This window comes from Neoarius graeffei, chromosome 2 (assembly GCF_027579695.1).
Source record: "Neoarius graeffei isolate fNeoGra1 chromosome 2, fNeoGra1.pri, whole genome shotgun sequence".
NCBI lineage: Eukaryota > Metazoa > Chordata > Actinopteri > Siluriformes > Ariidae > Neoarius > Neoarius graeffei.
The window spans coordinates 113113838-113139912 of NC_083570.1; the positions used below are offsets into that span (position 1 = coordinate 113113838).

General features: G+C 42.5%; 1 protein-coding gene across 2 annotated transcripts in view; it reads left to right on the top strand.

Annotated features, from left to right (window-relative positions):
• Positions 1–2821: 2821 nt before the first annotated feature.
• Positions 2822–26075, top strand: part of fam135b (family with sequence similarity 135 member B) — a 139243-nt gene continuing 115989 nt past the window's right edge. Inside the window, exons 1-2 of one of the 2 annotated variants that reach the window (XM_060915377.1) lie at positions 2822–3142; positions 3240–3322. The gene's annotated coding sequence lies outside the window, so the exon portion shown is untranslated. Of the gene's footprint in view, positions 3143–3184; positions 3323–26075 lie in introns of both variants that reach the window. The other variant, XM_060915378.1, reaches the window with a different exon arrangement.

Sequence of the window (26075 nt, forward strand, 5' to 3'; positions counted from 1 at the left end):
TATGGAATGGGCCAAACATAGCTCGTGTTTCTAATAATAATAATAAGTTTATATATATATATATATATATATATATATATATATATATATATATATATATTAGGGTGCCAATCATAACAATGGGGAAAATTCATTTTTGCATTTTTTAAAGTCTCACCCTCTAATTATTTTCCTTTAATAGCAAGAAAATGAAATATAAATTTAGAATAAGATGCAACAATATTTAGAAGTGGCACAAAGCCTCTGAAAATCCTACTGTTGTATAATTGTCTGGACCTGAAGGAGGAGAATCTGACAAGCCATGAAAAGATGTAGATTTAGAAAATATCAAGACCTTGAGCATCTCAAGCTTCATTACAAAGCACACCCATACTTTGTTCACAAGCCTTCGCATTCCAACAGGCTTCTTAGGAAAAGCCCCGGAGGAATGGCCAGAAGATGAAGATTACCAGGAAGGAAAGAGACTAATTGGTGGACTGAAAGTTGTCAACGATTCAGCTGAAAGAGGTGTAGCTCTTGTTCAGCAGTTCAGTGATGGCATTACCATTCATGAAGATCAAAAACAGTATCTTTTACAAGTTGTCGAATACCATCGAAAACAAACAGCATCCAACAGTGAAGAAGAGTACTCTTTAAAAAAGATGTTTGGTCCTTTTATTGCTTCTATGTATTTAAGTGTTCAATACTGTTTAATAAAGTTTTCATCTCTGCAAATTAGTAGCTTCATATGATTTCCTTACATGCTATCCAAGTTTTTTTTTTTTTAAACAAGTCATTAGCCAAAATCACACAATAATTCCAAATTTCAGGGAGTTTGTGCCACCTCTAAACATCAAAAAATGTAGCTAATATTTCACAGAATGATATATTTAGCCCAAAGGAAAAAAAAAAAAAATGGGGGGTGAGACTTGAGAAATAGATAACTTAATTTTTTATTGGCACCCTAATATATATTGCCTTTCTTAAAGGGGAACAGAGGGCAATATATAGAGTAAATATAACAATAAAACACACATTAACGAACCTTATTCAAGACTTACAAAAGTTTTTTGTTCTAAGGTTGGAAAGTTATAGTGTTTTGAAAGTAGCTAGAGCAAACTATTTCCGCAGTTTGAACAGCCCGCCATGATATTAATTTTATCCAATCAAAATGCATGTTCATTTTCTCTGCGTAACACTCATGACGTATGTATGTGCCCAGTTGTGTTGGCTCATTGAGGTTGGGAATAGCACTTGTGAAATACCCGTTTCTGCCTCTTGCGACGATTTCGCAAGTCCACGGGTGGCGCCTATCTCATTGCAGCAAATAAATTCTGCTGGACTCGTGAGCAACTCCACGTTACATTTTCCGCACGAGCACCACGCCGTGTCACCTGCACACAGACGCTCTGCCCCACGCTCGCCACGCCCATGGTCAGCATCAGTCTCAACCTCGCCGTCATCCGAGCTTTCTTCTCTTATTTCATCACCGGAGTCGAGAGTACCTCTCCTAGCTATTTTAAGTTCGTTTCTTAAGACAAGGATTTTTTAAGATGTTACCTTGTTGACAGTTTTGGCGAGAATCTTCCGCCTTCTTCAAAACAGTCACCAGATGTGTCCTGGGGGAGCGACCTGACAGCAGGAGGCGTGAACTACCTGTCAAATTGGGCGGGACGTTCACGCCTCCGTAGCGTAACATCAGCTGATAAGGCACGTCACCACTCGACATCTGGTGACTGTTTTGAAGAAGGCGGAAGATTCTCGCTGAAACTGTCAACAAGGTAACATCTTAAAAAATCCTTGTCTTAAGAAACGAACTTAAAATAGCTTTAATAGTTAGACATAATGAACTTCCACTACATAGTACCTCTCCTAGGTTCAAACTGGTACCCTTCTAAGCCATAGCCTGCTTGCAGTGTGTCTTGCAGGATCTCTTCGTATGATTCGACAGAGCTGTCGCTTTCACTTGATGCGCCCGACGCCATGATTACACGCTTATCTCCTCTATTTTGGAGAGTTCCGCTAGTGCAGTGGGTAGCGCTGACGTCACAGTCTTTTAAAAATGGCGACTCTTGTGCGGTTTAGCATATAAAGTATTATATTTACAATTACCAAGATATTTCGTTGTTTTCTAGTATATAAATTTGATAGAATACTTAAGAATACATTACTTTGTCACATCAGCAACTGTATATATTATATTCGGTACCCCTTTAAACTCAAGGTTGTTTTACATAGGTCAGAGAAAACACCACGAAAAAAAAGAGTTGCTGAAGAGTGGTGAGTTTATACACTGGTGGAGAAATGTTCATGAAACAGAAAGGTTTTGAGATGAGATTTGAAGAAAGGAAGAGGACAGCATTCATGGAGGGGTTGAGGGAGGGAATTCCAGAGCTTGGGGGCCATGGCACTGAAGGACCTGCCACCCAAGGTAGATAGTCTAGTGCGAGGAACAGCAAGGAGATTATAGCTAGAGGATCTGAGAGACCGAGATAGAGTATAAGGGGTCAGGAAATCACAGATGTACGAAGGAGCAAGGTTATGGAGAGCTTTGAAGGTGAGTAGTATGATTTTATATTTAGTTCTGTACAAAACAGGTAGCCAGTGAAGCTGAGAAAGAATGGGTGTGATATGAGCAGATGGTTTGGTATGGGTGATGAGTCTCGCTGCAGAGCTCTGAATGTATTATAATCTTTGAAGGGATTTATTAGGGAGGCCAATGAGAAGGGAGTTACAATAATCTAGGCGGGACATAATAAAGGAGTGGACCAATGTTTGAACATCACTAGTGGAAAGAAAGGGGCGAAGGCGGGTAAATGTTCCGGAGGTGGAAGAAAGCAGTCTTGGTGAGGGATTTAATGTGGGGATCAAAGTTGAGTGAGGAGTCAAGGAGTATTCCAAGGTTTCTGACAAGAGGTGAAGAGTCTCACCTTCTAAGAGAAGCCGATATTTTGTGTTGGTTATTGGAAGTTTATTATGACAAAAAGCAGCGGGACAAAAAGATTGCTTTGAAGAAAGAAAAAAAAAGAATTAAAGAAGGTATTGGGTTACGAACAGGTTAAAGATCAGCTGATTGTATGTCTGTAGAGCACTCTGAAATGTTTTGAAATGGCTCGACTTCCTGCTGCACATCCACCATGTACTTGCTTGTGAGTCAGGAGAGGTGTGTAAGAGTTTTAAACACTCAGGCTTTTGAATGAATGAGGTGTTTCATTGCAGCAAAAAGTCCCATGATTCCTGCTCTCATGTGATTTATAAAGTTCTGCCTTCAAGAGCACGATGCAGGGATCTGTGAGTAGTGGCTGGAGTCTGGTAGAATGACACTGCACTTCTCCTACACTGGGTAGGTTGTGTTTTATTTGTTATATTAATATTCTATACTATATTTTGTTCTATGGTTGTTCCTTTAATACACAGGTTTTTGGAATGATCGTCCTGGATTTAACTCCGTTTGTGTGTGTATGTGTGTGTGAGTGTGTGTGTGAGAGAGAGAGAGAGTTTGTTCTCCAAACGCTAGACTGAATGAGTTGTTGCTTTGTCAATTGAAGCTATTTTTAGCCGAGCACATAAGCTGGAGGACTGAAGCAGTTCTGCAGCTACACTCATTTATTCATTGTGTTTACTATGAAGCTCATCACTTTCCCTTACAGACTTTATGGAAACTGTATGTAAGTGTGCACACAGGGACAGGGTTAAACACACCAGGTTGTGGATGCTCAATGAGTCATGGATAAACACTTCCCAAGAAAGTGGGTGGGGTTTAACCTGAAGCGTATATCTGTGATGATGTCGGTTAGTTCCCTGGAGGTCGGAATAATTCATTATTTACTGTAATACTTATTATTTTTCTTGGGCATCTTGTAATTTAGCACATTAGTGTCACTGTTTCATAGCTTCATTGTTCCCTGGTTTAGTTCCCTCTATCTGTATCTGTATCTGTATGGATTTCCTGGAGGTTCTTCCCACCTCCCAAAACATTCCAGTCGATGGACTATCGAAAATAACCCATCTACACTCACTGGCCATTTTAATAGGAACTTGTTGTTGATTCTAAGATCCCTGTTCATACATGTCAACCTTTGGGCAATCAAACTTGTATAACCAACCTCCAAAATCCCTTATAAAATCCGTATAAGATCTCATCTCATCTCATCTCATTATCTCTAGCCGCTTTATCCTTCTACAGGGTCGCAGGCAAGCTGGAGCTTATCCCAGCTGACTACGGGCGAAAGGCGGGGTACACCCTGGACAAGTCGCCAGGTCATCACAGGGCTGACACATAGACACAGACAACCATTCACACTCACATTCACACCTACGGTCAATTTAGAGTCACCAGTTAACCTAACCTGCATGTCTTTGGACTGTGGGGGAAACCGGAGCACCCGGAGGAAACCCACGCGGACACGGGGAGAACATGCAAACTCCACACAGAAAGGCCCTCGCCGGCCCCGGGGCTCGAACCCGGACCTTCTTGCTGTGAGGCGACAGCGCTAACCACTACACCACCGTGCCGCCCTCCGTATAAGATGCAAATTAAAATAATTTACCTAAAATTTGAATGATAATTAACAATGATATATCCAAGTTACTTTTTATTCAATATTAATAACAATAAACCTTCAGAATGAATACAAAGCTCCAATGTTTGACAAAAACACAAAGTATTTTTAAGTTCGTTTCTTAGACAAGGATTTTAAGATCGTTACCTTGTTGACAGTTTCGGCGAGAATCTTCCGCCTTCCTCAGAACTGTCACCAGATGTCAAGTGGTGACGTGCCTTATCAGCTGATGTTACGTTACGGAGGCGTGAACGTCCCGCCCGATTTGACAGGTAGTTCACGCTTCCTGCTGTCAGGTTGCTCCCCCAGGACGGCGCTCCAGGAGGCGTGAACTACCTGTCAAATCGGGCGGGACGTTCACGCCTCTGTAACGTAACATCAGCAGATAAGGCACATCACTACTTGACATCTGGTGACAGTTCTGAGGAAGGCGGAAGATTCACGCTGAAACTGTCAACAAGGTAACGATCTTAAAATCCTTGTCTAAGAAACAAACTTAAAAATACTTAAACAGTCAGACATAATGAACTTCCACTATATAAAAACACAGTCACTCTAATGTTCTGAATTGTACTCCATGACAGCTTTTTTTTAGCACTCTGCACCAATACTTCACTAGGCTGCATGTCACAGCAAGTGTCTGTGTTGATCTTGCCGGAGTGCCCATTCAGAATCTTTTCAGTCGCTAGTGAAAGTCGCTCAGGTGGAAATATGCGTTTCAAACAAAATGTTACTTCCCGGTTGGCGGGATTCTCGCAATGCGGTGTGTGCATGATCAGAAATGGAACGAAGTCTCGCTACCACAAGATAACGCGCAATTTCATAAGACTCTTTACTGGCTGTCTGTGGTGTACAGTACGTTTGTAAATGTTATGCGCTCTTTTATCATCGTGGGAATTGATTATAGCTCTAAATAAATATTGAAGTTTTTTTAAAGAATCCGTATAACTTTATTTGTACGCCCGTATACTACGTTTATTGAATCAAATCCGTATAAAATACGGACATTCCGTATAGGTTGACATGTATGCCTGTTCTTGGCTGCACAATTAATCGAATTTAATCGAAAATTGCGATTTTGGCTGCCACGATTAAATTAAATGAAAATCGCGATTTATTTCCATTTAAAATGCGAGCTCTGCTGCATATCTGATCAAGCACTTTTTGACCAGTACTCCGCCAAACCATTAGGGGGCGAACCGACGCATGTAAGGTTTCATTACTCCGCCTAAATAAGCAAGCCAAGTGCAGTGTTGCCAAATTGGGCGTTTTGAAGTGCATTTTGGCGGGTTTTGAACATATTTTGGGCTGGAAAACGTCAGCAGCATCTGGCAACACTGGCCAAGTGCGCAGAGCTTCAGTGCAGCGGTATCTTCAAGGGGTGATTGCGTGAGAGTAGGTAACAGATTGAGGTGAGAGAGAAAAGCTAACTATGTCGGAACAACAGACTATTTAGCGCTGGAGGCAATGTTGTGACCTGCCTACGCTCATGTTTAAAGCCAGAGCATGTTGATAGGCTGGTCTTTCTAGCTAAAAACTTGTAGGCCTCAGTATAATGCTATGTAATTGTTGCAATTGAGTTTTCAGTTCCTTCATCCTTTGGTAATTTCTTGGATAAATTTCATTTGTCATTTGGAAATCAGAATTTCTCTTTTAAATTTCATTCTGCACTGAAAGCTGTTCATATTGTTTGAATATAGTGAAATAAAATTTAAGTGATTTCCCTCACATCAAGAATAATCGTGATTAATAATCGCGATTACAATTTTGATCAAGATAATCGTGATTATCATTTTTTCCATAATCGTGCAGCCCTAGTAAAGAGTGATTATATGAGTTACTGTATCCTTCCTGGCAGCTCGAACCTTGATCAACAAGGCATTTGTTTCCACCCACAGAACTGTCGCTCACTCACTCGATGTTTTGTTTTTGTGGCTACTGCCTCATAGAGGCGGAGCCACTATGTCATTGTGTTGTAAGAATGTAAGAATGAGTGTATCAGTAGCACACTGCACATACGCATGAGCATTACAATCACCAGAATGGCGAATCCTGATCTCGCAATACGAACAGTTGATCTCTTGTTATCAAAGTTACACAAGAACGAGTGGCAAAGCCACTATGTCATCGGGCTGTAAGATGAAACTTCATCTTAATACTGAAACTTCGTAACCAATCAGCACTTATCCTGATTAAGTTTGATTACCCGTTCTGCTTCTTGATAAACTTCGGAACCAGAAACGAAATAAGAGAAACCTCGTTATAACTTCGTCATATCGGAAGATAATTAGCAGATAAACGAAATTCACCTTGGGGTTCACCAAGGCTACTGATTTGATATCAAGTAAGTGGTGTTTATTTTAAGAAAATGTACCTTTTGATTATCACAGCTATTGTTTGGTCCTTCTGAAAGGTCAAATGAAAGCTTTTGTAAGGTTTTTTTTAAGCTTTTTGGCAGATATATTGAAAAGCTGATATCAAACTTCTGCTATTCGCTTTAATTTCATTTTTTTTTTTATTTTAAAGTCTTTACACTACACTTGTGAAACAAAATGTGCTCATTAGTCCTAAATAATGCTTCTAAGACAATTCATGAACAAGTGTTTTCTTACTATTTTGAAAATAGATCTAGTTCACAGCTCTGTATTTTGAACAAAACACAGTGAACAAAACACTCCAAGCCCTGATGCTGCTCACAGCTTGGTGATGCTTGTGAGAAATGAGGCGAGTATAATTAATAACATGTCTACTGTATATGCGATATTTACTGTATGGACATGGCATCAGAAAACTATTTTATTTATAAGCAGTAGCCACATGGACCCATAAGGTACCTATTTTTGTTTATCACACTATTCTGTGTAAACTCTAGAGACTGTTGTGTGAAAACCCCAGGAGATCAGCAGTTTCTGAAATACTCAAACAAGTTCATTCTAGGCGGCACGGTGGTGTAGTGGTTAGCGCTGTCGCCTCACAGCAAGAAGGTCCGGGTTCGAGCCCCGTGGCCGGCGAGGGCCTTTCTGTGTGGAGTTTGCATGTTATCCCCATGTCCGCGTGGGTTTCCTCCGGGTGCTCTGGTTTCCCCCACAGTCCAAAGACATGCAGGTTAGGTTAACTGGTGACTCTAAATTGACCGTAGGTGTGAATGTGAGTGTGAATGGTTGTCTGTGTCTATGTGTCAGCCCTGTGATGACCTGGCGACTTGTCCAGGGTGTACCCCGCCTTTCACCCGTAGTCAGCTGGGATAGGCTCCAGCTTGCCTGCGACCCTGTAGAACAGGATAAAGCGGCTAGAGATGATGAGATGAAGTTCATTCCATCTGGCTCAAACCAACACCCATGCCACAGTGAAAGAAAGTCGCATTTCACTGTGAGATCACGATTTTTCCCATTCTGGTGTTTGAAGTGAACATTGGTGTTCCTAATAAAATGGCAAGTGTATGTGTGAATAGTGTCCTGTGATAGCTGGGTTTCTTGTCCAGGATGTTTTCCTGCATCCTGGACAGGACACTAGTCACACCTGTGAATCTCACACTGCACTAAACCCTCCACACACACATTAACATTCATTAATACACCACAGGTCTCATCTCATCTCATTATCTCTAGCCGCTTTATCCTGTTCTACAGGGTCGCAGGCAAGCTGGAGCTTATCCCAGCTGACTACGGGTGAAAGGCGGGGTACACCCTGGACAAGTCACCAGGTCATCACAGGGCTGACACATAGACAACCATTCACACTCACACCTACGGTCAATTTAGAGTCACCAGTTAACCTAACCTGCATGTCTTTGGACTGTGGGGGAAACCGGAGCACCCGGAGGAAACCCACGCGGACACGGGGAGAACATGCAAACTCCGCACAGAAAGGCCCTCGCCGGCCACGGGGCTCGAACCCGGACCTTCTTGCTGTGAGGCGACAGCGCTAACCACTACACCACCGTGCCGCCCTACACCACAGGTGCCATTTGTAAATTTTCCTTAATGCTTACACTCATATCAGGTTTTCTCTTTTCCCCAGAGACCTGCGTTGCAGGAAGTAGAGAACACTGTGGCACTAAAACAAACGGGGTTTTCTCCTTTTTGTGTGCTCTTTTAACTGTAACCACTTTCAAAAAAGAAGTCGCGTGGTCCTTTATACAATAGTTCGTCCGGCTCCACGAGTCTGACTGGTCGAGCCGCATTCTAAGAGTGCTGAATTTCCGCGAAATGTCACTGAGATGTTTCACTTCACTTGTCTGTTTCCTGCATGTAAAATTCCACTTCCTGGTTCAGAGCAGTTATGACAATGTTAGCGACATCATGATACTTTTCAGGAATTTGATTTAAAGGCCTAGAGAGATGCTTTTTTTTTGTGCTAAAACAGAATAGCAGTTAAATTCGGTGAGGTTTACTGAGTCCCTGGACAGAGGCAACTATTCTCTAAATCAGGGCTTTTCAAAGTGTGGGGTGCGCCTCCCCTAGGGGGCACCAGAATTCTTCAGGGGGGGCGCAACGTGAGGAAAAATAAACCAGAATAAGTTACTATTGCAGACATTTAGTGAACTTCAGCTAGCCTTTGCCAGAGACAAAATGGATCGATTTTTAGTACCTAAAGCTACAGTGAGTAAGGAGACAGAGTCTGGGCCAAGCAAAAAAAGAAGGAAGTATGACCATGATTATTTAAAGTTTGGATTTTCATGGACTGGATCTGAAGATGCTCCACTGCCACAGTGTGTTGTCTGCCAAGAGGTGCTAGCTAACGATGCTATGAGATGTTTAAAATGTGTAAAACAAGATTTTAAAAAAAAAGCACAGATGTTTAAAATGTGTAAAAAAAAAAGATGTTTTAAAAAAGCACAAATGTTTAAAATGTGTAAAACAAGATGTTTTAAAAAAAGCACAGATGTTTAAAATATGTAAAAGAAAAAAATTAAAATGTGTACAACAACCATTTTTTTAAATACGAATGGAACATTAAGTATGGAGCACTTGCATGTGACGTCACAGCCGATCCAGATTGTGACAGACGCCATCTTGTCGGTCAAACGCCATATTCCGCCTTCTACTTCTGGTTCTACTTCTGCTTTTACTTCTACCTTTTCTTCTGGAAAACCCTACTATATACAATTCTACTACAACGGCTGCGGCTACAAGCTCTCCCGACCTGTGCACGTTTTTTTATGTTTTTTGTGTGTATTTTTGCGTGTTGTTCGTCTGTACCGGACTTCAATATCCACTACAACCGTATGGACTTACTGGACATTGGTTTCCAGCAGAAAATGACAGTTTGTAGCGATTTCCATCGCATGCACAACATTCCGGACGAGAAAAAAAAAAAAACATTCCGGACGAGATAGCGAGACCAGCGGGGTCTCCATGAATTGTTATCGGAAGCAAAGCGAAGGAGGTGGCGCCGGGAGCGGAAGCAAAAGCGAGGCTGCAGAGCCGGCCTGTTGACTAAGCTCAGAAAACAGCCACTCAAATCTCCACTGCCAAGCCTCTACCTCTCCAACGCCAGATCCATGTAAACAAGACGGACGAGCTGGAATTACCTTATTCTATTCTATAATCGGCTGGTCAGTGCTATACTCAATACTTAAGTGACTTACCCATCCAATGAGGATTCTTGTTTACAAGATGCCACATCTGAGTCGCTGACAAATCCTGAATTTCTGTAGAGATAACTGTCCAGAGATTTATAAGCATGCAGTGCTTCACCACTGAACAGCGAGGGAAAGTTAATGAGGTAATTATACACGTCCGGGTATTCCGCTGGCAGTTCAAAATCCGGTCGTGAAAACTCCGTCCGGTAAGCCATAAGGGTCACAAATCTGTAGATTGTTTATTTTAGACATATATCTAGTTATCTGTTCATTAGAAAAATGAGCCGTGTAGTCCGTCGGTTGAAATTGATCCATTCTGCACATGAGTGCAGCAGTATTCAGCGGTGTTTTTGACCGACAAGATGGCGGTTGTGTACTTTCCGGTCACGTGACTGCAAGATCTCTATAGCAACAACAAATATTGTGGGGGGGGGGCGCTGTTGTTTATTTGCTCTCTGAGGGGGGGCTGACTCTCCCACACTTTGAAAACCCCTGCTCTAAATCACATGGTTGCAGATATATTCGCAGACAAAAGCAGAGTAAAATTTAGCCCTTTTAACCGCATGACATCAGGGGTGTGTGGGCCACGAACAACAACATGAGCGATCAAAGCAAGCAGGAATTTAGCAAGGGAGAAACTAAGTTTTAGCAGGTTTTTTTTTTGTCAGTTCAAGTTGATGATGATGTACTGACAGAGGAAAAAGAAGTGGCCAGCAATAGGGAAGAAGAGAGAGGTATCGAACGTACCGATTCGAGCCAGAACCGTCTGATTAGGGCGGGGTCAGTGACAGTGACAATGATGAACCTTAAGTTTCAACTTGATCCACTGTTTCAGATGGCCTTTAAACGCTCTTAAGTCGGCCACCGGAGGTCCCAGCGAAGCCAAATTTTGCAAGCACCTCCCTCTACATGACCCCCTATGAACCAGCATGTTGGTTTGGGTTCTTGCCCAAACTGATAATCACATCATCAGTTTTTCTCTGGCTAATCAGACACAAGGTACGCCATCACTCTTGCTGGAGCAGTTGGGGGTTAGGTGCCTTGCTCAAGGGCACTTGAGCCAGTCCTGCTCGTTCAGGGAATCAAACCAGTGACCTTTTGGTCCCAAAGCTGTTTCTCTAACCATTTGGCCATTACTTCCCCTAACATGGGCATGGCCTGGTAGGACCACACCTCACGACGTTATTCGCCGGCTCTACTCCACACCTTGAGTTTCCATATGATTCACTGATCCAGGTGGCCTTTAAAAATTCATAACTTGGCCAGGGAAGCTTGCAGCGAGGCGAAATTTTGCAGGCACGTCCCTCTCCCTATGCCCTCACGAACCAGCATGGGCACGGCCCACTAGGACAGTGCCTTGGGATGTTATTTGCCCCAACATGAGCTCACCTCTGCACCTTAAGGGGTTTGGATGACTGGAAGTTGAAGATGGATTCTTCAAGTTCCTAGTATTACGGTATGTTGGAAACAAAATGCTTTGCAGTTCATTGTAGCAAAATCTTGACTAATTAGTGATTATCTTTCCGGAAAAGGAACAGGGCCACTCCCTCCACGGCATTTGTGTTGTTGCACCCGGCAGCGATACATCGCTTTCCGGGCGCTTTCGGATTTTTTTTTTTCTCCCCTTTCTTCTCCATAACAGTCGTAGATTGTAGTTTATAGATTTGTCTCTCTTTCTATGTCATGTTCTGTCACAAGTTTCCATCAAAATAAATGTAATCTAGCAGAGAGTCGGACAGAAGCTACGTTGTGTCGATGTCAGTGGAAAAACCGCTGGTAAAACCACTCACACTCATGACGTCATGTAAAAACCAGCTAATAATGGCGACATTGGTACCAGAATTCCCTTGACAGGAAATTTAAACTTGACAAATTCTGAATGTTCTTGACATTTACAACATGGGTTTCTATTAAGTTTTCATTGTTGGGACTTGTACTATTATTATCCAAGGAGGAAGGGGATACATTTCTCTAGGCCTTTAACTTTTGACTTAAAAGCTCGTCAGATGAAGATGAAAAGGAAGAAGAGAAGCCAGTTTTACCAGAAACACCTTTCATGGGAATGTAGTCCAAGTTAACGTGAGCTAGCTAGCCAGCTAGCTGATGTACTATAAAGTGAGGGTGGCTTCTTCGGGATCTCTTTCCACTTGTGGAGGAAAAATAAACAGATCATTTGCCCATATTGAGTCTGAAATATCACTTACGGGCGGCACGGTGGTGTAGTGGTTAGCGCTGTCGCCTCACAGCAAGAAGGTCCTGGGTTCGAGCCCCGGGGCCGGCGAGGGCCTTTCTGTGTGGAGTTTGCATGTTCTCCCCGTGTCCGCGTGGGTTTCCTCCGGGTGCTCCGGTTTCCCCCACAGTCCAAAGACATGCAGGTTAGGTTAACTGGTGACTCTAAATTGACCGTAGGTGTGAATGTGAGTGTGAATGGTTGTCTGTGTCTATGTGTCGGCCCTGTGATGACCTGGCGACTTGTCCAGGGTGTACCCCGCCTTTCGCCCGTAGTCAGCTGGGATAGGCTCCAGCTTGCCTGCGACCCTGTAGAAGGATAAAGCGGCTAGAGATAATGAGATGAGATATCACTTACGATTTTTTTTTTACATTTTTTGTTTACAGAACTGTTATATAAACGTGATATCTCACTCAGTCATGCTGTTGTACTGAATATCAGCACAGCTGTAGCTAATCGTAATCATAATTGTAGCTAATAAGTGCTGACATTATGATATTGCTTAATGGAAGCAGGGAACTATATGCTCATGATGTCACAATACTGGTGAACATTCTGGAATCACAGCATCATCATAATTGTTGAGCTTATGCTTGGCGTCTGTATCCCAGTTGCCTAGCAACAGCATTTTCTTTAATTGTAACAACATGAAAGCATTTACAAGTTGGACTAGTTTGGTGTGAGATGTCACAATAATGGTCTACGATCACAATGTAATCATTAGCCAGCTTATTCCTCGTGTCCATATTTCCTTGCTGCTTAGCAACAGTGTCCGATTTAATCGTAACCATTCAAGTTAAAGATTTTACAGATTACGCAAGGACGTCCGTGTGAGATGTCATAGTAGCAGGCTATTCATGATGAACTTTCTAGAATCACACCAACTCGCATTAGCTAGCTAAAGTTTGCTGTTTATATTTCCCAGTTGCCTAGCAACAGTGTTTATACTCTTTATAGTTGGCTATTATGTTTATAGAATCATCTAAAATTGCAAAAATCTCACACTGTTTAAGCCTTTAAATGTTCCTGGTGTAGTGAAATCCTCTGCAGCTGATGTGAGGCTGTGCTGGCCATCACGCTCCACTCAGAGCGTGCTGCTCTCAAGCATCCATTCACCAGCGTTCATTAATCACAGGCTCTTGACCTCAGCATGCTTTCAGGAGCATCAGCAGCCTTCTAACCATCCTGCTCTCTTCACAGCTTTGTGGTGCTCTGTACCATAGAGCTCAACATCACTGCAACAACTGTGTATATATAGTACTGTGCAAAAGTCTTAGACCACCATTTTTTTAATTCATATAAACTTTATCGATTTCTATTGTATGACTTCTACATTATCGAATCAAAACATGACAAAAACATTTTAGAGTTCCAAACGTTCGTTAAATGTTACAGGGAAAAAAATGTTTGTATCTGAGCAGCGTATTCCATAAGAGAGCACTTTTCAGATTAAAAAAGAAAACATAATGAAGGCTGCTGGGTTTTGGTGCTAAATGAAGACGCGAGTGTGACAGTCAAAGTGTCCAGAAGAACTGTGGCTGGTTCTGCAAGATGCTCAGTAAAACCTACAGCTCATTTCCTTATAAAACTGCATTCATTGGACCTGAGACTATCTAGTTTCTTAAAGCAAAGGGTTGTCTTACACCAAAAATTGACTTTGTTTCATTTATTATGGCTTGCTGATTATAGTTGGCTGTCCATCACTAATGATGATGACTGCTTTATTTGGATGCACACAAATCTCCTTGCCTAACAAAGTGCCTTGCACAGTAAGGTAAGACAGATGATGTCATGCCCCCATCGTGTTGTCTCTCTGGACCTCCAGACCTGGTGCCATGTGGTGCACAAAAGTGCCACAGACCTGACGGGTATGGAAGTTGCCCTGCAGTGACAACTGACTTGCAGAGTGATGCCATCCGTTGGCCATTTGAGTGGTTCTTCCGCATGCCATCTGGTGGTGCGCCATTGACCCTGTTGGGTTCATCTGCCACATTACACTGAAAAGCACCCTGCTGCTAGCACCTTATTGGTGATGTACTATTTAACCCATAGCTGGAACCCAGGCAGGTGCTACCAGACCTCGGAGCAATGATGATTAAGAGGTAACTCCACTTTCCCCAATACTCAAGTCCTCCTGGATCTGAGACTCACCACCAGTTGGAGTTTAAAGTCACACTCAGGACTAGGAATGACAGAATAATGCATTATGGATAGAAATAGAGAATAGAATAGGAGAGAGTAGGATCACTTAGAAGAGAATAGAATATGACAAATTAGTATATATTAAGGTCGAACATAAATAGAATGCATGTTCACAGAACAGAACATGAGAAAAAATAATAATATTGAATAGGATAGACATTAGGACAATGTAATAGAGTATATTATAAGAGAACAGAAGAAAATATGATCAAATAGTAAGGATTTTGAAGACGTAGAAAAGAATATGACAAAATGCTACTGGTTATAGTATTTTTTTTTATGTTGGAACATTTCATTATTTTTGAAGCCATTTTTGGTCTACAGCATTTCTTTACATTCTTCACAAACACACAAATGGTACATGATCTCATGTGCAATGAAAGAGCTCACAGGTTAGAATAATTAACCATCATTTAACAACAGGAGAGCAGGATAACCAGAACAGGAAATATTGACCTTATAAGGAAACTAGATGGGGGATGGGGTAATTGGATAGATTATGGATATGGTTTGGATTGATTCAGATATGAGAACAGAAAAATGAGAGAGAGTAAATGAGGAGGCAGAAACATCACCTTTCACCTTTTAGATTTACAGTGGTGCTTGAAAGTTTGTGAACCCTTTCGAATTTTCTATATTTTTGCATAAATATGACCTAAAACATCATCAGATTTTCACACAAGTCCTAAAAGTAGATAAAGAGAACCCAGTTAAACAAATGAGACAAAATGATAATACTTGGTCATTTATTTATTGAGGAAAATGATCCAATATTACATATCTGTGAGTGGCAAAAGTATGTGAATCTCTAGGATTAGCAGTTAATTAGAAGGTGTTGGTTGACCACTCCTGGGGAGGGTAACAATGGTCTTGAATTCCCTCCATTTGTACACAATCTGTCTGACTGTGGATTGGTGGAGTCCAAACTCTTTAGAGATGGTTTTGTAACCTTTTCCAGCCTGATGAGCATTAACAACGCTTTTTCTGAGGTCCTCAGAAATCTCTGTTTGTGCCATGATACACTTCCACAAACACACGTTGTGAAGATCAGACTTTGATAGATCCCTGTTCTTTAAATAAAACAGGGTTCCCACTCACACCTGATTGTCATCCCGTTGATTGAAAACACCCGACTCTAATTTCACCTTCAAATTAACTGCTAATCCTAGAAGTTCACATACTTTTGCCACTCACAGATATGAAATATTGATCATTTTCCTCAATAAATAAATGACCAAGTATAATATTTTTGTCTCATTTGTTTGACTGGGTTCTCTTTATCTACTTTTAGGACTTGTGTGAAAATCTGATGATGTTTTAGGCCATATTTATGCAGAAATATAGAAAATTCTAAAGGGCTCACAAACTTTCAAGCACCACTGTATGAGAATAAAAGTTATTCACGAGATATCAAAACGAATGAAACGAACATTATCTGTAATGAAAATGATTTTGATTTTATCCAATCCAATTTTAAATAAACACAAAGGTTTCCAAAGTGCTGTGCAATAAATAAACACAATAAAACTATACAATAAAATAAGTGCTGTACAATAAAATAACACCATAGAACATAAAATAAAAATAAATATTTAAATAGGCTGTCCACTCCAAATAAAATATCTGTGTACATAAAATCAACAACCTACATGGTGTTAAAAGCCAAAGAAAAGAGGTGCGTTTTAAGAAGAGTTTTAAAATTAGACCATGAGGAGGCCTGTCTAATGTGCAGCGGCAATGCATTCCATAATTTTGGAGCTGCAACCGAAAAAGCCCGGTCCCCTCTGAGCTTCAGCCTAGTCTTGGGAACTCTCAGGAGCAGCTGGTCAGCTGACCTGAGAGCTCGGCTGGGTGTATAGGGGTATAGCAGCTCAGAGAGGTACGATGGCGCAAGACCATTTAAAGATTTAAAAACAAATAAAAGAATTTTAAAATGAATTCTAAAATGGGGCGGCACGGTGGTGTAGTGGTTAGCGCTGTCGCCTCACAGCAAGAAGGTCCTGGGTTCGAGCCCCGGGGCTGGCGAGGGCCTTTCTGTGTGGAGTTTGCATGTTCTCCCCGTGTCCACGTGGGTTTCCTCCGGGTACTCCGGTTTCCCCCACAGTCCAAAGACATGCAGGTTAGGTTAACTGGTGACTCTAAATTGACCGTAGGTGTGAATGTGAGTGTGAATGGTTGTCTGTGTCTATGTGTCAGCCCTGTGATGACCTGGCGACTTGTCCAGGGTGTACCCCGCCTTTCACCCGTAGTCAGCTGGGATAGGCTCCAGCTTGCCTGCGACACTGAAGGATAAAGCGGCTAGAGATAATGAGATGAGATGAGATAATTCTAAAATGGACGGGTAGCCAGTGGAGCAAAGCTAAAATCGGTAAAATGTGCTCAAATTTCCTTGTGCCAGTTAAAAGACGTGCGGCTGCATTTTGTACTCGTTGAAGATGTGCAATGGAGGACCCACTGACCCCCATATAAAGTGCATTGCAGTAATCTAGCCGAGTGGTCACAAAGGCATGAATTACTGTTTTAAAGTGCTGTCTGTTTAAAATTTAACAATTTTAAAACTTGACTGTTAAAGTTCATTAGGTTTATTTAGGCAAAAAAGAGAAATGAAATAAGTAGCTCACCGTATTAACATGTTGATCTGAACAAAAGTGAAAGGCTTCCATAAGATCAGATATCAGAGCTGCAGCCTCTGGAGCAAACCTGAACCCAAGAATGAGTTAAAACACCATTTGTGTGGACATTCCACAAGATTAAAAGCAACTATAAAAGGATAAAAACAAAATCAACATCTGGGTGGTAACAGTAATCTATGCTTTGTCACATCATTGCTTGTTTTCCTACAATAGCATGACAAGGAGCTCTTGATATCTTAATATTCAGACAAACGTTAAGTCATACAGGTGTCAATACATTTGTTGACATTTATATCCTAATTATATCACAATAAAGCTGAGAGGAACATCGTGTTCGAAATGTCTGGCTGAAATCCGTAAAGCTGATGATATAATATGCACCATGAAGAAGTGACAGATAGAACTAATAAAATACACAGAGAACATGCTCGAGGGTCAGGGAAAACAGTCTCTCTCTCTCTCTCTCTCTCTCTCTCACACACAGACAGACACAGCCTATGGGAGTATAAGACATTCTCAAGAGAATTACATCATCGATCAGCCGTTGCAAAGCCGCAGAGCACATTATTGATTGAGGACGCAACCTGAGAAAGTGTGTGCATCGGGATGAATTTTATTATGACATTCTTGCATACTCATTTACATTTACAGCATTTGGCAGAACTGCATGTCTCGCAGGAAAGTATCTGCTTACATAACATGGGATGTGAAAACTTGTAGTTGAGAACATCACCAGTTTAAAGCCATAAGCAGTGCATGGTTTCGCTCTGTGAGGGTTGTGTGAATGCAAAACCACCTTCTCAGGCTTAAAAGCTTGCGTGCTGTTTGTGGTCACATATTAGCCATTATGTACCAGTGCTCCAGTCCTGAACATCCAGAATCTATATATATATATATATATATATAAAGTGGCGCTTGAAAGTTTGTGAACCCCTTAGAATTGTCTACATTTAATAATAATAATAATAATAATAAACTTTATTTGCCAGGTACCTTATGTGAACACACATGAGGAATTTGACTCCGATTTCACTTAGCTCTCTTAGTACAAACAGATAAAAAGTGTAGACAAAAACAAAAAGCTATGTACATGTAGAAGGGTAAATATATGTATAGACAGCATAGTGCAAGGATGAATTAGTAAATATAAATATACAGTGTGCACAGAATGACGGTATGAGTGTGCAGATATTTCACAGTTGATGTTACTGATATTTGAGTCCGGTTTTAGCTGTTCATCACCGAGACAGCCTGAGGGAAAAAACTGTTCTTGTGTCTGGTTGTTTTTGTGTACAGTGTTCTGTAGCGTCTCCCAGAGGGGAGAAGTTTAAACAGTTTGTGACCAGGGTGTGATGGGTCTGCAGAGATGTTACCTGCCCGTTTCCTGACTCTGGACAGGTACAGGTCTTGGATGGAGGGTAGGCTGACACCAATAATTTTCTCTGCAGACCTTATTGTCCATTGCAGTCTGTTCTAGTCCTGTTTGGTGACCGATCCAAACCAAACATTGATGAAAGAGCAAAGAACAGACTGAATGATGGCAGAGTAGAATTGTGTCAGCAGCTCCTTAGACAGGTTGAGCTTCCCGAGCTGGCGCAGAAAGTACAACCTCTGCTGGGCCTTTTTGATGATGGTGACTGTGTTGGTCTCCCATTTCAGGTCCCAGGAGATTGTGGAACCCAGAAACCTGAAGGTTTCAACAGCAGTCACAATGTTGTTGGTGATGGTGATGGGCGGCAGGATGGGGGGGCTCCTCCTAAAGTCCACTGTCATCTCCACAGTTTTGAGTGTGTTCAGCTCCAGATTGTTCTGACCGCACCAACAGACCAGCCGTTCAACTTCCCATCTGTATGCAGACTCGTCACCGTCTTGGATGAGGCCAGTGACCATTGTGTCGTCTGCAAATTTCAGGAGTTTAACAGATGGGTCTCTTGAGGTGCAGTTGTTGGTGTAAAGGGAGAAGAGCAGTGGGGAGAGCACACACCCCTGGGGGGCGCCAGTGCTGATAGTCCGGGTGCTGGATGTGATGCTCCCCAGCCTCATCTGCTGCTTCCTGTCAGTCAGGAAGTTTATAATTCACTGACAGGTGGAGGAGGGCACAGTGAGCTGGGTGAGCTTGGTGTGAAGGATATCTGGTGTTGAACGCCAAATTGAAGTCCACGAACAGGATCCTGGCGTACGTCCCTGCAGAGTCAAGGTGTTGCAGGATGTAGTGTAGTCCCATATTGATTGCATCATCCGCTGACCTGTTTGTCCGGTAGGCAAACTGCAGGGGGTCCAGCAGGGTCTCTGTGATGTCCTTCAGGTGTGACAACACCAGTCTCTCAAAGGACTTCATGACTACAGATGTGAGGGTTACAGGCCTGTAGTCATTCAGTCCTGTGATGGTGGTTTTCTTGGGAACTGGGATTATTGTGGAGTGTTTGAAGCATGAGGGGACTTCACACAGCTCCAGGGATCTATTGAAGATCTGGGTGAAGATGGGGGCCAGCTGATCAGCACAGACCTTCAGACAGGAGGGTGACACGCCATCTGGGCCGGGTGCCTTCCTGATCTTTTGTCTGCGAAAAAGCTGACAAACATCCTCTTCACAGATCTTGAGTGCTGGTGTGGGGTCAGAGGTGAGAGGAGGCAGAATAGCAGGGGGTGTGAATGAGTCTTTAATGTCTGGGGGGGAGAGGTGTGAATGTGTCAAATCTGCAGTAAAACACATTCAACTCGTCAGCCAGTTGATGGTTCATTGCAGTGTTGGGGGATGGTCTCCTGTAGTTGGTGATGTTCTTCAGGCCTCTCCACACTGACGCCGGATTGTTGGCTGAAAGGCTGTTTTTGATCCTTTCAGCATAGCTCCTCTTATCTGCTTTTACCTCTTTCATCAGTGTGTTTCTGGCCTGTTTGTATAGGACTCTGTCCCCACTTCTGTAGGCCTCCTCCTTGGTCTGGCGAAGCTGCCTGAGTTTTGCAGTGAACCAGGGTTTGTAGTTGTTGTATGTGCGGAAGAGCTTTGTGGGCACACACATATCCTCACAAAAACTGATGTAAGATGTCACGGTATCGGTCAGTTAATGCAGGTCTGAAGCTGCAGCCTCAAAAACACTCCAATCAGTGCAGTCAAAGCAGGCTTGTAGTTCCACTTTGGCCTCATCGGACCATCTCCTCACCATCTTTACCACAGGCTTAGCAGATTTCAGCTTCTGCCTGTAGGTCAGGATAAGATGAACAATGCAGTGATCAGATAGTCCCAAGGCTGCACAGGGGACAGAGTGGTATGAGTCCTTTAAAACAGTGTAACAATGGTCCAGAGTGTTAGTGTCCCTGGTGGGACACTTAATGTGCTGTTTATATTTTGGCAGTTCGTGGCTGAGGTTTGCTCTGTTAAAGTCCCCCAAGACAATGAGCAAAGAGTCCAGGTGTTTTTTCTCCACATTGTTTATCTGGTCAGCCAGGTGTTGTAACACCTCAGTAACACAAGCCTGAGGAGGGATGTAGACTCCAACCAGAATAAACGAGAAACTCTCGCGGAGCATAAAATGGTTTGCAGTTCATGAATAATGTCTCCAGATGAGGACTGCATGATTTGTTTAGAACCGCGACATCAGTACACCAACCTTCATTAATGTAAAAGCAGACTCCGCCTCCCCTTGTTTTCCCCGTGAGCTCCGTTTCACGGTCCACTCGGTGCAGGTGAAATCCAGGCAGGTGGAGAGAAGTGTCTGGGATGTGCTCACTGAGCCAGGTTTCGGTGAAGCACAAGGCAGCGGATCTGTTAAAATCCGTGTTGATTGTGTTGAGGAGCAGCAGTTCGTCCATCTTGTTGGCCAGAGAGCGGACATTAGCCAGGTGAATAGATGGGAGCGCAGTGCGAACCCCCCGCTGCCTCAGCCTGACAAGCACGCCGGCTTGCTTCCCCCGGTGTCTCCGGCGTCCTCGGTGGAGACCACAGAGAGCTGCTGCTCCTCCAACAAGTAGCTCTGGAAAACTTTCCGAATCGATGAAAACCGATGAAAAAACTTTACTAGTGGTTATTCCAATGTTTATGAGTTCTTCTCTGGAGTATGTGACCAGAGAAGAAGTGCAAAAAACACAACAAATACACAAAAACGTAGAAAGTACGAGAGAGCAAAGTACCTAGGCAACCGTCCGTGGCGCCATCTTGAACTATATCTCTGCATAAATATGACCTAAAACATCATCAGGTTTTCACAGAAGTCCTAAAAGTAGATAAAGAGAACCCAGTTAAACAAATGAGACAAAAAATATTATACTTGGTCATTTATTTATTGAGGAAAATGATCCAATATTACATATCTGTGAGTGGCAAAAGTATGTGAACCTTTGCTTTCAGTATCTGGTGTGACCCCCTTGTGCAGCAATAACTGCAACTAAACGTTTCCGGTAACTGTTGATCAGTCCTGCACACCAGCTTGGAGGAATTTTAGCCCATTCCTCTGGACAGAACAGCTTCAACTCTGGGATGTTGGTGGGTTTCCTCACATGAACTGCTCGCTTCAGGTCCTTCCACAACATTTCGATTGGATTAAGGTCAGGACTTTGACTTGGCCATTCCAAAACATTAACTTTATTCTTCTTTAACCATTCTTTGGTAGAATAACTTGTGTGTGCTTAGTGTCGTTGTCTTGCTGCATGACCCGCCTTCTCTTGAGATTCAGTTCATGGACAGATGTCCTGACATTTTCCTTTAGAATTCTCTGGTATAATTCAAAATTCATTGTTCCATCAATGATGGCAAGCTGTCCCAGCCCAGATGCAGCAAAACAGGCCCAAACCATGATACTACTACCACCATGTTTCATAGATGGGATAAGGTTCTTATGCTGGAATGCAGTGTTTTACTTTCTCCAAACATAACGCTTCTAATTTAAACCAAAAAGTTCTATTTTTGTCTCATCCATCCACAAAACATTTTTCCAATAGCCTTCTGGCTTGTCCGTGTGATCTTTACCAAAGTGCAGAGGAGCAGCAATGTTCTTTTTGGAGAGCAGTGGCTTTCTCCTTGCAACCCTGCCATGCACACCATTGTTTTTCAGTGTTCTCCTGATGGTGGACTCATGAACATTAACATTAGCCAATATGAGAGAGTCCTTCAGTTGCTTAAAAGTTACCCTGCGGTCCTTTGTGACCTCACCGACTATTACATGCCTTGCTCTTGGAGTGATCTTTGTTGGTCGACCACTCCTGGGGAGGGTAATAATGGTCTTGAATTTCCTCCATTTGTACACAGTCTTACTTTGGATTGGTGGAGTCCCAACTCTTTAGAGCTGGTTTTGTAACCTTTTCCAGCCTGATGAGCATCAACAACGCTTTTTCTGAGGTCCTCAGAAATCTCCTTTGTTCATGCCATGATACACTTCCACAAACATGTGTTGTAAAGATCAGACTTTGATAGATCCCTGTTCTTTAAATAAAACAAGGTGCCCACTCACACCTGATTGTCATCCCATTGATTGAAAACACCTGACTCTAATTTCACCTTCAATTTAACTGCTAATTCTAGAGGTTCACATACTTTTGCCACTCACTGATATGTAATATTGGTTCATTTTCCTCAATAAATAAATGACCAATTATAATATTTTTTTGTCTCATTTGTTTAACTGGGTTCTCTTTATCTACTTTTAGGACTTGTGTGAAAATCTGATGATGTTTTAGGTCATATTTATGCAAAAATATAGAACATTCAAAAGAGTTCACAAACTTCCAAGCACCACTGTATATGTCATATGTACCTTGGAATCCTGCAGGTAAATGGCAACCATGAAGAGGCCACTAGGAAAGCAGCAACAGCCAAATACCCACAGAGGGTAAGGGAAGTCCTGAGAAGTCAGCTAAATGGGAAGTGCAAAGTCCAGGTCATCAAGACCTATGCCCTGCTGGTCATCAGATACCCTGCTGGCATAATTAGCTGGCCGAAGGAGGAGATAGAGGCCACCGACATCAGGACAAGAAAATGCCTGACAATGCATGGAGGGTTTCACCCCAAGTCCATCATCCTGAGGCCGTTCGCTCAGGATGAAGTGAATGAAGAGGAATGAAGAAGGCTGAGCACTAGTGAGTGTCAGAGCCACCATGCAGGATGAAACAACAAAGATCCATGAGTACATCAGGGAGATGGCCCCGAATGATGAAGTGCTTAGTGAATACCTCAGGCAGCAGAAACCTGAGAAGGAAGTGCAAAAGGAACCACCATGGAAAGACAAACCACTGCATGGGATGTACCACTGGCAGATAAAAGAGAAGAAGTTGCTGATACTGAAAAATCCTACAAGTGGATGGTTAAAGCTGGAGTGGAAGATAGCACAGAGGCACTAATCATCGCTACACAGGAACAGGCCCTAAGCACAAGATCAGTAGAAGCCAGGGTCTACCACACGAGGCAGGACCCCAGGTGCAGACTGTGCAAAGATGCCTCCAAGATGATCCAGCACATAACAGCAGGGTGTAAGATGCTAGCAAGAAGAGTGTACATGGAACGCCATAACCAAGTGGCTGGCATAGTGTACAGAAACATCTGTGCCGAGTATGGACTGGAAGTCCCAAAGCCAAAGTGGGATACACCTCCGAAGATGGTTGAGAATAACCAAGTTAAGATCCTATAGGACTTCCAGATACAGACAGACAAACTGGTAATGGCTAACCAACCAGACATGGTAGTGGTGGACAAACAGGAGAACAAGGCTGTGGTGATAGACATCGCAATACCAAGTGACAATAACATCAGCAAAAAGGAAGAAGCCTTTATTTGTCACATGCACAGTGAGATTCATCCTCTGCATTTAAACCATCTGAAGCAGTGAACACATGCACACACACCCAGAAGAGTGGGCAGCCATACTACAGCACACAGGGAGCAGTTAGGGGTTAGGCACCTTGCTCAAGGGCACTTCAGTCTAAGGCCACCTCATGTTAACCAACTGCACATCTTTGAACTGTAGGGGAAACCAGAGCACCCAGAGGGAACCCACACAGACACAGGGAGAATATGCAAACTCCACACAGAAAGGCCCCCTGTCAGCCACTGGGCTTGAACCCAGAACCTTCTTGCTGTGAGGCGACAGTGCTAACCACTACACCACCATGCCACCCTTGAGAAGTTCAAGAAGTATCAAGGAATGAAAGAAGAGCTAGAAAAGATGTGGAAGATGAAGACAACAGTGGTCCATGTGGTGTTAGGAGCCCTTGGTGCAGTGACCCCCAAACTGGGAGAGTGGCTCCAACAGATCCCAGGAACAACATCTGAGATCTCTGTCCAGAAAAGCACAGTCTTAGGAACAGCTAAGATACTGTGCAGGACCCTCAAACTCCCAGACCTCTGGCAGAGGACCTGAGCTTGACTGAAAAAAGACCACCCGAAGGAGGGGCGAGTGGGGATTTTTTTTTTTATACAGCTCTGGAAAAAAATAAGAGACCACATCTTTTTTTTTTCTTAAATCAGCATCTCCATGTATAGCAGCTGTTAGATTTAACCAGTCTCTTCAGTGTTGAATTTGAAATTGAAATGGTTGAATCAGCCATTTCATTTCAATGTCTGTGCTGGAATTCCAACACAAACACATCTCATTTTATTTAATGAGGTCCTGATTAGGTGATCACCTGAACCAAATCTTATTTAACAAGGAAAATATAAAAACTGCTGCTGTGGTCATCACTATGCTTTTGCAACAGGACCAGTTTGAATGGCAAAAACAGTGCCCGTAGTACCTAAAATATAATTGGAATACAAAAATATCTATGTAAACTATCTATGTTTATCAAAAGAATTTTAAATTTGAACCAGTTTGCCATTTTGACAACACATGTCAAGTCAGTAGGAAAACATTGGAAGTGACGTAATCTGAGTGAAGTTATTGGAAAATATGTCACTCAGGTCCGGGATGTATTTCGTATTAAAAATATGAGTGGCGTATTTCCCAGTAAAACGCTTGTGTCTATGTAATAAAGGGTGGCACAGTGATGCAGTGGTTATTGCTGTCACCTCATGGCAAGAAGGTTCCTGGTTCAAGCCCCACGGCTGACGTGGGCCTTTCTGTGTGGACTTTGCATCTTCTCCTTGTGTCTGTGTGGATTTCCTCCCGCAGTCCAAAAAACATGCAGATTAGTTCAATTGGTTACTCGAACTTGCCCATAGGTGTGTATAATAGTGGGAATGGTCATCTGTCTCCCTGTGTTAGCCCTGCAATAGATTGGTGGTCCATCCAGGACATACCCCACCTCTCGCCCAATGTCAGCTGGGATTGGCTCCAGCTTCCCCGCAACCCGCAATGGTTAAGTGGTAGAGAAAATTAAATGAATATCTACCAAAAATCATACAGGCAATATAATAGAATGGCAGTAAAAGGACCCTGTTTTGACTGGCAGCAGCACTGGGCCCCAGCTACATAGTAGATTCTGATAATATGTCCACACGAACATGTCTGATCTTTCTGGAATGTCACAAACACAAAAACTGAATAAAATCTGATAAAAATATTATTAGCTGGCTATTGCTATCAACTGTAAACAACAGTTCCCAAAGTTACTTAGTCATATTAGATAGAACATTTTCCAGAAGGTTCCACAGGGCATATGGTTGAGTCAGAATATGAACTTGAGTGATGTAGCTGAGGTTGAGGAATGGTAGAAGTTCAAGATTTGATAAGTTATGTTGTGCAAATTGTCAGTTAAAACCTAGTAGCCATGTTTTTTGCTGTTGTTTAGTGTTTTACTATGTCTCCAGGGGCATAGTGGTAGGGTTCGGATGTAATTAAAAAAGGAAAACAAACAAACAAACAAACAAACAAACAAACAAACAAAAAGTTTCTTGTTTAGAAAGTTCTTTCTAGAAACCCACAGATACAGATAATGACATTGTGTTAAACTCCTTCATA